The 12,451-nt window shown below is 41.3% G+C and overlaps 1 long non-coding RNA gene across 3 annotated transcripts in view; it reads right to left on the minus strand.

Moving 5' to 3' along the window:
* LOC119505719 overlaps positions 1-12,451 on the minus strand; it is a 34,529-nt gene that overhangs the window by 5,743 nt on the left and 16,335 nt on the right. For 2 of the 3 annotated variants that reach the window (XR_005210803.1, XR_005210804.1), the window contains exons 2-3: positions 10,093-10,257; positions 9,682-9,845 (exon numbers count right to left, since the gene is read on the minus strand). This is a non-coding gene — a long non-coding RNA (uncharacterized LOC119505719). The remainder of the gene's footprint in view (positions 1-9,681; positions 9,846-10,092; positions 10,258-12,451) is intronic. The other variant, XR_005210802.1, reaches the window with a different exon arrangement.

Below are 12,451 nucleotides of genomic sequence, written 5' to 3' on the forward strand. Positions count from 1 at the left end.
TTTTATTTAGCAAATTCATAGACTCACTTTGCTCAGGCTGGAAGGAAACTATGAGACTTTTGGGTCCAACTATTAATAAAGAACTAAAGAACTAAATCCAGCCCTCCAGCCCGCAGTCCAGTACTGTTTCCATCCCATCACAGCTGCCTGACGCAGAAAGTCTATTTAGTGATCTAGATAAGATTTGTAAGAGAGAAATCTGCAGAATTTACAAATTCCACTTATGGTTCCTTGTTTTTCCCTCCAGGATTGTCCTTAATAATTAAACCTCCCTGACTCCTTAGAGATTAGAAAACAGCGACCTTCTCTCCAGAGCATTCTTCTCTCCCTACTGAGCATCCAAAGTTCTCAGGACCACTCCCCAAAGGACCTTGGGAGGAGGGGATGAGGTGGAGTGGACACCAGCAGGCCATACGTAGGGTTGAGGTATCAACACAGAGCCAGGCTAGCAAGGCATGAACAGAGCAGAGGCTGGAGGGTAGGCGGATGCAGGCTGGAATGCTAAGAGCTCTTCCTGGGTCACAGCCAGAGTCAGTCAATGTGAATATGGTGTTACACAGTCCAAGGCCAAGGGCAAGTTGGAGATTAGGTCTAACAAGGTTTATCAGGAGGCTCAGGAGCTAGGGTGGGTATAAAGCCATTCCCGATGAACTCTTGTAAACTCTGGAGCATTGCAATGGGAGGTGTTGAAAGTCCTGGGCCACAGGTGTACCTCAGTTAGGTGTGAAAGTCCAGCCCTCTGGAAGTAGGACCTGCAGAGCCTGGTGGCTTCAGACACTCCCCAAGGACTGAAGGCTAGTGTGTCAGTGAGCAGAAAAGTCATACTGTGTTTGAAGTATCAGGCAGAACTTAGACTTGAATTTCATCTGCTCCTATGAGCTATGTTACTTTGAGCAACTCAATCTCTGAGCCTTGTTTTTCTCATCTGTAAAGTGCATTTTGTTGATGATTAAAAAAAGAGATTGTCTATATATGTCCATGATATATATACAATATGTCTATTTATAGTACTTAAGAATAAATACTTGGAGGCGGGGCAAGATGGCGGACTGGTGAGCTGTATGTTTTAGTTACTCCTCCAGGAAAGGAGGTAGAAAGCCAGGAACTGCGTGGACTGGACACCACAGAGCAATCTGACTTTGGGCATACTTCATACAACACTCATGAAAACGTGGAACGCTGAGATCAGCGAAATCTGTAAGTTTTTGTGGCCAGGGGACCCGCATCTGTAAGTTTTTGTGGCCAGGGGACCCGCGCCCCTCCCTGCCAGGCTCAGTCCCGTGGGAGGAGGGGCTGTCAGCTCCGGGAAGGAGAAGGGAGAACTGCAGTGGCAGCCCTTATCAGAAACTCATTCTACTGATCCAAACTCCAACCATAGATAGACTGAGACCAGACACCAGAGAATCTGAGAGCAGCCAGCCCAGCAGAGAGGAGACAGGCATAGAAAAAAACAACACGAAAAACTCCAAAATAAAAGCGGAGGATTTTTGGACTTCTGGTGAACATAGAAAGGGGAAGGTCAGAGCTCAGGCCCTGAGGCTCATATGCAAATCCCAAAGAAAAGCTGATCTCTTTGCCCTGTGGACCTTTCCTTAATGGCCCTAATTGCTTTGTCTCTTAGCATTTCAATAGCCCATTAGATCTCTGAGGAGGGCCCTTTTTTTTTTTTTTAATCCTTTTTTCTTTTTCTAAAACAATTACTCTAAGAAGCCCAATACAGAAAGCTTCAAAGACTTGCAATTTGGGCAGGTCAAGACAAGAGCAGAACTAAGAGAGCTCTGAGACAAAAGGCAATAATCCAGTGGCTGAGAAAATTCACTAAACACCACAACTTCCCAAGAAAAGGGGGGTGTCCGCTCACAGCCATCGTCCTGGTGGACAGGAAACACTCCTGCCCATCGCCAGCCCCATAGCCCAGAACTGCCCCACACAACCCAGTGTGACAGAAGCGCTTAAAATAACAGGCACACACCACAAAACTGGGCGTGGACATTAGCCTTCCCTGCAACCTCAGCTGATTGTCCCAGAGTTTGGAAGGTGGAGCAGTGTGAATTAACAAAGCCCCATTCAGTCATCATTTCAGCAGACTGGGAGCCTCCGTACACAGCCCAGCAGCCCAGAACTGCCCTGGGGGGACAGCACTCACCTGTGACATAGCACAGTCATCCCTCAACAGAGGACCCGGGGTGCACAGCCTGGAAGAGGGGCCCACTTGCAAGTCTCAGGAGCCATACGCCAATACCAAGGACTTGTGGGTCAGTGGCAGAGACAAACTGTGGCAGGACTGAACTGAAGGATTAGACTATTACAGCAGCTTTAAAACTCTAGGATCACCAGGGAGATTTGATTGTTAGAGCCACCCCCCCTCCCTGACTGCCCAGAAACACGCCCCATATACAGGGCGGGCAACACCAACTACACACGCAAGCTTGGTACACCAATTGGACCCCACAAGACTCACTCCCCCACTCACCAAAAAGTCTAAGCAGGGGAGAACTGGCTTGTGGAGAACAGGTGGCTCATGGACGCCACCTGCTGATTAGTTAGAGAAAGTGTACTCCACGATGCTGTAGATCTGATAAATTAGAGATAAGGACTTCAATTGGTCTACAAATCCTAAAAGAACCCTATCAAGTTCAGCAAATGCCACAAGGCCAAAAACAACAGAAAATTATAAAGCATATGAAAAAACCAGACGATATGGATAACCCAAGCCCAAGCATCCAAATCAAAAGATCAGAAGAGACACAGCACCTAGAGCAGCTACTCAAAGAACTAAAGATGAACTATGAGACCATAGTACAGGATACAAAGGAGATCAAGAAGACCCTAGAAGAGCATAAAGAAGACATTGAAAGACTAAATAAAAAAATGGATGATCTTATGGAAATTAAAGAAACTGTTGACCAAATTAAAAAGATTCTGGACACTCATAGTACAAGACTAGAGGAAGTTGAACAACGAATCAGTGACCTGGAAGATGACAGAATGGAAAATGAAAGCATAAAAGAAAGAATGGGGAAAAAAATTGAAAAAATCGAAATGGACCTCAGGGATATCATAGATAATATGAAACGTCCGAATATAAGACTCATTGGTGTTCCAGAAGGGGAAGAAAAGGGTAAAGGTCTAGGAAGAGTATTCAAAGAAATTGTTGGGGAAAACTTCCCAAATCTTCTAAACAACATAAATACACAAATCATAAATGCTCAGCGAACTCCAAATAGAATAAATCCAAATAAACCCACTCCGAGACATATTCTGATCACACTGTCAAACACAGAAGAGAAGGAGCAAGTTCTGAAAGCAGCAAGAGAAAAGCAATTCACCACATACAAAGGAAACAGCATAAGACTAAGTAGTGACTACTCAGCAGCCACCATGGAGGCGAGAAGGCAGTGGCACGATATATTTAAAATTCTGAGTGAGAAAAATGTCCAGCCAAGAATACTTTATCCAGCAAAGCTCTCCTTCAAATTTGAGGGAGAGCTTAAATTTTTCACAGACAAACAAATGCTGAGAGAATTTGCTAACAAGAGACCTGCCCTACTGGAGATACTAAAGGGAGCCCTACAGACAGAGAAACAAAGACAGGACAGAGAGACTTGGAGAAAGGTTCAGTACTAAAGAGATTCGGTATGGGTACAATAAAGGATATTAATAGAGAGAGGGGAAAAATATGACAAACATAAACCAAAGGATAAGATGGCTGATTCAAGAAATGCCTTCATGGTTATAACGTTGAATGTAAATGGATTAAACTCCCCAATTAAAAGATATAGATTCGCAGAATGGATCAAAAAAAAAATGAACTATCAATATGTTGCATACAAGAGACTCATCTTAGACACAGGGACACAAAGAAACTGAAAGTGAAAGGATGGAAAAAAATATTTCATGCAAGCCACAGCCAAAAGAAAGCAGGTGTAGCAATATTAATCTCAGATAAAATAGACTTCAAATGCAGGGATGTTTTGAGAGACAAAGAAGGCCACTACATACTAATAAAAGGGACAATTCAGCAAGAAGAAATAACAATCGTAAATGTCTATGCACCCAATCAAGGTGCCACAAAATACATGAGAGAAACACTGGCAAAACTAAAGGAAGCAATTGATGTTTCCACAATAATTGTGGGAGACTTCAACACATCACTCTCTCCTATAGATAGATCAACCAGACAGAAGACCAATAAGGAAATTGAAAACCTAAACAATTTGATAAATGAATTAGATTTAACAGACTTACACAGGACATTACATCCCAAATCACCAGGATACACATACTTTTCTAGTGCTCACGGAACTTTCTCCAGAATAGATCATATGCTGGGACATAAAACAAGCCTCAATAAATTTAAAAAGATTGAAATTATTCAAAGCACATTCTCTGACCACAATGGAATACAATTAGAAGTCAATAACCATCAGAGACTTAGACAATTCACAAATACCTGGAGGTTAAACAACACACTCCTAAACAATCAGTGGGTTAAAGAAGAAATAGCAAGAGAAATTGCTAAATATATAGAGACGAATGAAAATGAGAACACAACATACCAAAACCTATGGGATGCAGCAAAAGCAGTGCTAAGGGGGAAATTTATAGCACTAAACGCATATATTAAAAAGGAAGAAAGAGCCAAAATCAAAGAACTAATGGATCAACTGAAGAAGCTAGAAAATGAACAGCAAACCAATCCTAAACCAAGTAGAAGAAAAGAAATAACAAGGATTAATGCAGAAATAAATGACATAGAGAACAAAAAGCAATAGAGAGGATAAATATCACCAAAAGTTGATTCTTTGAGAAGATCAACAAGATTGACAAGCCCCTAGCTAGACTGACAAAATCAAAAAGAGAGAAGACCCATATAAACAAAATAATGAATGAAAAAGGTGACATAACTGCAGATCCTGAAGAAATTAAAAAATTATAAGAGGATATTATGAACAACTGTATGGCAACAAACTGGATAATGTAGAGGAAATGGACAATTTCCTGGAAACATATGAACAACCTAGACTGACCAGAGAAGAAATAGAAGACCTCAACCAACCCATCACAAGCAAAGAGATCCAATCAGTCATCAAAAATCTTCCCACAAATAAATGCCCAGGGCCAGATGGCTTCACAGGGGAATTCTACCAAACTTTCCAGAAAGAACTGACACCAATCTTACTCAAACTCTTTCAAAACATTGAAGAAAATGGAACACTACCTAACTCATTTTATGAAGCTAACATCAATCTAATACCAAAACCAGGCAAAGATGCTACAAAAAAGGAAAACTACCGGCCAATCTCCCTAATGAATATAGATGCAAAAATCCTCAACAAAATACTTGCAAATCGAATCCAAAGACACATTAAAAACATCATACACCATGACCAAGTGGGGTTCATTCCAGGCATGCAAGGATGGTTCAACATAAGAAAATCAATCAATGTATTACAACACATTAACAAGTCAAAAGGGAAAAATCAATTGATCATTTCAATAGATGCTGAAAAAGCATTTGACAAAATCCAACATCCCTTTTTGATAAAAACACTTCAAAAGGTAGGAATTGAAGGAAACTTCCTCAACATGATAAAGAGCATATATGAAAAACCCACAGCCAGCATAGTACTCAATGGTGAGAGACTGAAAGCCTTCCCTCTAAGATCAGGAACAAGACAAGGATGCCCGCTGTCACCACTGTTATTCAACATTGTGCTGGAAGTGCTAGCCAGGGCAATCCGGCAAGACAAAGAAATAAAAGGCATCCAAATTGGAAAAGAAGAAGTAAAACTGTCATTGTTTGCAGATGATATGATCTTATATCTGGAAAACCCTGAGAAATCGACGATACAGCTACTAGAGCTAATAAACAAATTTAGCAAAGTAGCGGGATACAAGATTAATGCACATAAGTCAGTAATGTTTCTATATGCTAGAAATGAACAAACTGAAGAGACACTCAAGAAAAAGATACCATTTTCAATAGCAACTAAAAAAATCAAGTACCTAGGAATAAACTTAACCAAAGATGTAAAAGACCTATACAAAGAAAACTACATAACTCTACTAAAAGAAATAGAAGGGACCTTAAAAGATGGAAAAATATTCCATGTTCATGGATAGGAAGACTAAATGTCATTAAGACGTCAATTCTACCCAAACTCATCTACAGATTCAATGCAATCCCAATCAAAATTCCAACAACCTACTTTGCAGACTTGGAAAAGCTAGTTATCAAATTTATTTGGAAAGGGAAGATGCCTCGAATTGCTAAAGACACTCTAAAAAAGAAAAACGAAGTGGGAGGACTTACACTCCCTGACTTTGAAGCTTATTATAAAGCCACAGTTGCCAAAACAGCATGGTACTGGCACAAAAATAGACATATAGATCAATGGAATCGAATTGAGAATTCAGAGATAGACCCTCAGATCTATGGCCGACTGATCTTTGATAAGGCCCCCAAAGTCACTGAACTGAGTCATAACGGTCTTTTCAACAAATAGGGCTGGGAGAGTTGGATATCCATATCCAAAAGAATGAAAGAGGACCCCTACCTCACCCCCTACACAAAAATTAACTCAAAATGGACCAAAGATCTCAATATAAAAGAAAGTACCATAAAACTCCTAGAAGATAATGTAGGAAAACATCTTCAAGACCTTGTATTAGGTGGCCACTTCCTAGACTTTACACCCAAAGCATAAGCAACAAAAGAAAAAATAGATAAATGGGAACTCCTCAAGCTTAGAAGTTTCTGCACCTCAAAGTAATTTCTCAAAAAGGTAAAGAGGCAGCCAACTCAATGGGAAAAAATTTTGGAAACCATGTATCTGACAAAAGACTGATATCTTGCATATATAAAAAAATCCTACAACTCAATGACAATAGTACAGACAGCCCAATTATAAAATGGGCAAAAGATATGAAAAGACAGTTCTCTGAAGAAGAAATATAAATGGCCAAGAAACACATGAAAAAATGTTCAGCTTCACTAGCTATTAGAGAGATGCAAATTAAGACCACAATGAGATACCATCTAACACCGATTAGAATGGCTGCCATTAAACAAACAGGAAACTACAAATGCTGGAGGGGATGTGGAGAAATTGGAACTCTTATTCATTGTTGGTGGGACTGTATAATGGTTCAGCCACTCTGGAAGTCAGTCTGGCAGTTCCTTAGAAAACTAGATATAGAGTTACCATTCGATCCAGCAATTGCACTTCTCGGTATATACCCGGAAGATCGGAAAGCAGTGACACGAACAGATATCTGCACGCCAATGTTCATAGCAGCATTATTCACAATTGCCAAGAGATGGAAACAACCCAAATGTCCTTCAACAGATGAGTGGATAAATAAAATGTGGTATATACACACGATGGAATACTACACGGCAGTAAGAAGGAACGATCTCGTGAAACATATGACAACATGGATGAACCTTGAAGACATAATGCTGAGCGAAAAAGCCAGGCACAAAAAGAGAAATATTATATGCTACCACTAATGTGAACTTTGAAAAATGTAAAACAAATGGTTTATAATGTAGAATGTAGGGGAGCTAGCAATAGAGAGCAATTAAGGAAGGGGGAACAATAATCCAAGAAGAACAGATAAGCTATTTAACGTTCTGGGGATTCCCAGGAATGACTATGGTCTGTTAATTTCTGATGGATATAGTAGGAGCAAGTTCACAGAAATGTTGCTATATTAGGTAACTTTCTTGGGGTAAAGTAGGAACATGTTGGAAGTTAAGCAGTTATCTTAGGTTAGTTGTCTTTTTCTTACTCCCTTGTTATGGTCTCTTTGAAATGTTCTTTTATTGTATGTTTGTTTTCTTTTTAACTTTTTTTTCATACAGTTGATTTAAAAAAGAAGGGAAAGTTAAAAAAAAAAAAAAGAAAAGAAAAACAAGGAAAAAAAGATGTAGTGCCCCCTTGAGGAGCCTGTGGAGAATGCAGGGGTATTGGCCTACCCCACCTCGATGGTTGCTAACATGACCAAAGACATAGGGGACTGGTGGTTTGATGGGTTGAGCCCTCTACCATAGGTTTTACTCTTGGGAGGACAGTTGCTGCAAAGGAGAGGCTGAGCCTCCCTGTGGTTGTGCCTAAGAGCCTCCTCCCGAATGCCTCTTTGTTGCTCAGATGTGGCCCTCTCTCTCTGGCTAAGCCAACTTGAAAGGTGGGATCACTGCCCTCCCCCCGACGTGGGATCAGACACCCAGGGGAGTGAATCTCCCTGGCAACGTGGAATATGACTCCCGGGGAGGAATGTAGACCCGGCATCGTGGGATGGAGAACATCTTCTTGACCAAAATGGGGATGTGAAAGGAAATGAAATAAGCTTCAGTAGCAGAGAGATTCCAAAAGGAGCCGAGAGGTCACTCTGGTGGGCACTCTTACGCACACTTTAGACAACCCTTTTTAGGTTCTAAAGAATTGGGGTAGCTGGTGGTGGATACCTGAAACTATCAAACTACAACCCAGAACCCATGAATCTCGAAGACAGTTGTATAAAAATGTAGCTTATGAGGGGTGACAATGGGATTGGGAAAGCCATAAGGACCACACTCCACTTTGTCTAGTTTATGGATGGATGAGTAGAAAAATAGGGGAAAGAAACAAACAGACAAAGGTACCCAGTGTTCTTTTTTACTTCAATTGCTCTTTTTCACTCTAATTATTATTCTTGTTATTTTTGTGTGTGTGCTAATGAAGGTGTCAGGGATTGATTTAGGTGATGAATGTACAACTATGTAATGGTACTGTAAACAATCGAAAGTACGATTTGTTTTGTATGACTGCATGGTATGTGAATATATCTCAATAAAATGAAGATAAAAAAAGAATAAATACTTAAGTAATATAGTGCTTAACACAGAGTAAGTGATAAATATCAGTACTAGTAGTATTTGCTATCAGTACATGTAGTAATCTTGATAAATTAAAATATGTAACAATAACAAAATTCGTCAATAGACATACATGGCTGGTGGCATAGATTAAACAAAGAATTGCAAATTGTGGCCCGCAGGTCCCATCCAGCTCACCATTTATACCGTCCAGTAACTCAGAATGATTTTTACATTTTTAAATGTTGCGGAAAATCAAAAGAATACTATTTCATGGCACATGAAAATGATGTGAAATTCAAATTTCAGTGTCCATAAATTGCATTGGAACAGAGCCCACCCATTTATTTACATATTGTCTGAGGCTGGTTTCATGCTTCCTCCCAAGTTAAGTAAGTAGTTGCAACAGAGACCCCATAGCCTGCAAAGCTGAGAATATTTATTACATGGCTCTTTACAGAAAAATTTGCTAGCCCTTGGGTTAGATCCTCCTGTCTACTCTACCATTCCTTTTAAAGTCTGTGTGTCCCTGGCCTCCTGGCCTACAAGCTGTGCACAAGAGTGTTTTGCTAGATCTGGAGGTACACCACAGCCACCAGGTGCAGCGCCTGCACCCTCTGACACAGGAACTGTGATAATTCTCTGCGTGGGTGTGGACTGATAACAACAGTCTCCGGCTCCCCACAGGGAGTTGAAATAACTGTTTTCCCAGAGTGCGTGCTCCCCCTCCCCTGTGCAAACGCACGTGCCCTTTGCAAAGTCCCAACAATTCAAGTCGTAATAGAGGGGACTCTCACCCATTTTATTGCCATAGTTACCGAGATTGCAAGTTGAGATGCTGTATTAGCAGTAAGTGCATTGTAATAGTAGACGTCAGGGAAGAGGGGATGAAATGGATTCTGGCTCCTGTTTCTCCCTCCAGCATCCTTCAGGGCAAATATAGCAGAGACGGTTTGCATTAAATTGCAAAGTTGGCGGTTTTCTTAAAAAAAAAAAAAAAAAAATCCAAATAATTGCTTTTAAATCTCCTGTCTTCCTCTGACTGGTTAACCCTCATGCAGCCCACCTCATCCTGAAACAATGAAAAGGAGGTTAAAAGAAAAATAAGTGGCCAGGGTTACCATGGAAACTAAAGTGGAAGGCAAGTGAAAGTCAATTTAAGGTTTAAATGCATATGAAACAGATGCATGTGTGTGGCCATATTTGCATACAGATATCCATCGCCCCACCTTTCTGCTATCCATAATTTGTTCTTTCTTCCAGGTGCACCTCAGGACCCTCCACCTCCAGGGAGATTTTTTCTGACAATTTCAAGCCCCAGTAATCTCTGTCTTCTGGAACTCCTTTTGAACTGCAGTTGGGATGCAGCAATCGACCTCTTAATATACACTGCCCTGGTAAGGAAATAATAAGAGCCTCTGAGGTCACGGAATACTCCATGCTGTCTCCCCTCTGTGCCTTCGCGCCTGCTGCTCGATCCACCTGGAACACCCTTGCCCATTCCCTTCACTTGCTTGACTCCTATTATCCTCCAAGTCTCAGTGTAGACAGCAATTCCTCCGCAGTGCTTTTTATGATCTCTTCACCTCCCTCCAGTCTCCCCATACTGGGCTAGAGACCCCTCAGCAATGCTTGTATAGCTCCCGTCATGGCTCTAACCTCCTGAATTATAATTTCTGGTGACATGGTAACCTGCTCCCTTCCCCAACTCCACTCCAGTCCACAAATATATATATGGTAGAATAAATAATACTAGAACAAGTAACTCAAATTGCACAGTCTTGTCAAACTATTTCCATACGCTCAGAACATTTGTTAATTGTTATTGTTGCTAATTGTTATTATGATGATGCTGATTACATTCAAATGTACAATGTACAACATTTACTCCATTAATTCTAAGGGGAATCTTGAATGTACGAAATGGGTACAGAAAAGGGTAATGGAGAGGGCTGGGATGGGAGAAATCTTATCGTATGAAAGTGGGTACGGGATCTTAGAACTTTGGCACAATTAAGAAGAGGCTTAAAAGATGTTATTTCACAAAGTTCACTTTTTAGAAGGGTGTCCTGGGACTGAACTTTTTCTGTGGTATGTCAGAGGACAGGCCTAGGGGCAAAAGATGAAAGTTGTAGAGGAGAGTTTGTGGCTTATAAGGAAAAGCTTGTAAAGCTTTAAAACTATTCAATATTAGAAAAGGCTTTAATTAAGGTAGTGAGTTCCCCAGCACAGGGAGCATTCAAGAGGACATTGAATGACAATATAGACCAAGATATTCAGGAATGAAAAGCATCATGTGTGTTTGGTAAATTACAAAGGGAAAGCAAGAGTTTGGGGTGATGGAGGTGGTAGTACCAAAAGTGATGAGGAATATGCAGGACTGCAGTGAGAAAATAAAAAATAGAGCACAGAGAACTTGGTTTTGTATTAACAATTTTTCTGGGGGGAATGGGGGACCGTGGGAAGATTTGATGTGGGAAGTGATGTGATCATCATTGATATGCTTTTTGAAGATAACTCACTCTATTGACCATGCACAAGACTGAATGGAGGGAATAAACCTCAAGAATTTTCTGGAGCTATTATAAGTCTGGGTGATAGAGGCTTGAATTAAGGCAGGGGCAGCAGCGATGATGAAGAGTGGGAATACTAGGGACATAGTATCAAAGCAGAAGAGACAGGCTGTATCAACCAGTCCTTCCAAGTTGGTTCCACTCACTGTCTGCGGTCCCCTCTGTCTGCCCTCCTGGAAAACAAACCAGCTTTCCTTGTTTGCAAAAGTAGGCTCGGACTATCAGCTGGGCTACGAAGGTTGCAGTCACCTTGAGTGGATTCCCCACACAGCACAATTGAAAGCAGAGCCTTCCCTAGCAGCAGAGCTTTCTCTCCGCTGCTCTGTCAGCTCCACTTTGCATCAAAACTGCTTTGTATGTCACCAAGTTATTAGAGTTGCGGATTGCAGCGCTGTGTCAGGTGCTGTGCTGAAACTGGGTCAGCAAGGGCTGTCTCTCAGGCAAGACAGGGGCTCCTGGTGTCCCCACATGCCAACCCAGGCTGCAAAGGCTCGTTGGCTGCTTCTCCCTCGCTGGCTTTGAGGGGAGGACATAATAACCTTATAGGTTGGCGCTTCTATTCAGCAGCTCCAGTGGTAAACAATTCCCTAAATGAAAATTGAAAGGGGCTCCTCTGTTCTTTTAGTCATTCTTTGTGCTTATAGGGATGGAAAGGTTTTGTTTTTTTTAAATCTCTCTTACATCCTTCCTTTACCTGGATAAAACTGCTGTAAGAAGTGAGACAGTCAGCTATTTTGAAATCCTGGCATCCAGGTGTCCCCTCTGCTGCTCCAGGCAGTCCAGGGGCAAGAAAAGGAACCAAGGGTCACAGTCAAATGGAAACATGGTCAGGGGAGAGTGGGAGCACTCCAGAGGAGACACATAAAACCCCACTGGAGAAGAAATGATCCACAGCAAGGGATACACGTAGAAAGAAGAATGTTCTAATGGGTCTGCTCAAAAACGGAGGAGACCACCTCAATTCAATTCAATTCAATACATATTTATTGAGCACCTACTATGTACCAGTTGTGGA

This window comes from Choloepus didactylus, chromosome 10 (assembly GCF_015220235.1).
Source record: "Choloepus didactylus isolate mChoDid1 chromosome 10, mChoDid1.pri, whole genome shotgun sequence".
Lineage (NCBI taxonomy): Eukaryota > Metazoa > Chordata > Mammalia > Pilosa > Megalonychidae > Choloepus > Choloepus didactylus.